Below are 1,171 nucleotides of genomic sequence, written 5' to 3'. Positions count from 1 at the left end.
AGAATTTGGATTTAATAAACTCTTTTTACAAAGGAAATCCTAAAAAAGAATTTTTAGATCAAGTAAAAAAAAATATATACAGTTGGTCATATAATCGTGGTTATATAGATATTTTCTATACTAGGGTCTTTACCCTCGGTATAAGAGGGTTAACCGAACTCACGGAGTTTTTTGATAAGGGTGTTATTGATGGAATTACCAATGGAGTGGGTCTTGCTAGTTTTTGTATAGGAGAGGAAATTAAATATGTAGGGGGAGGTCGAATCTCGTCTTATTTATTCTTTTTTTTATGTTATGTATCTGTGTTTTTATTCTTTTTTCTTTCTTAAGTTAAGGAATTTACAACAAGTCTCTTGCAAAAATAACTATCCTATCCCCTTTCTACAATCTCTCTATATCCTTGTTACATAAGGTAAGTATTGTATAATAGTTCGGTTTTCCGCGATTTTTTCCATTCCTCTGTGTAAATACCCTAATATGGGTTCACAATCAATAACATCCTCACCATCGAGAGTAACGATCAGTCGAAGAACACCATGCATTGATGGGTGTTGAGGGCCCATATTGACTATCATGAGATCTTTTCTTGTAAGCGGTAGACTCATATCCTTTCTTCCTTAATTCATTATTCCATGAAAATGGATTATTCCATGAATTCCTCAAAGCGAGGCTCATCAAAATGAAAAATCTAAGACTACTATAAGACTACTAAAAAAATAATAAAACAAGAAAAAAATTTGAACGATTAAATTACTGCTCCCGAATATTCAACTGACCGATTAATTTCTTATAACGTACTCTATTTTTCTTTGCCAAATAAGCCAGCAAACGTCGACGTTTTCCCAAAAGTCTTCGTAGACCTCTTTCCGATGAAAAATCTTTTTTGTGTAATTCCAAATGTGAAGCAAGTCTCCGTATCTTATTGGTGAAACTGAATACTTGAAATTCAACAGAACCCCTGTTTTCTTCTTTTTCTTCTTTAACCATAAATCCAAAAATTTTTCTACCTCCTTTCTTTTTCATGTATTTTTCTGATCAGGAAAAATACAAAATTATGTCAGTTATTTTGAAGTTATTCTAATCTCGTACACACACAAATTTGCAATTATTCATCTACTACTGGAATTTGGATTTATTTTATCGATGCAAATTGGATTTGGATAGAAGGGTA

This window comes from Triticum urartu, unplaced genomic scaffold (assembly GCF_056163025.1).
Source record: "Triticum urartu cultivar PI428250 unplaced genomic scaffold, HENAU_Tu73 scaffold855, whole genome shotgun sequence".
Lineage (NCBI taxonomy): Eukaryota > Viridiplantae > Streptophyta > Magnoliopsida > Poales > Poaceae > Triticum > Triticum urartu.
The sequence above is the reverse complement of the archived record's forward strand: the minus strand, read 5'-3'. Positions refer to the sequence as shown.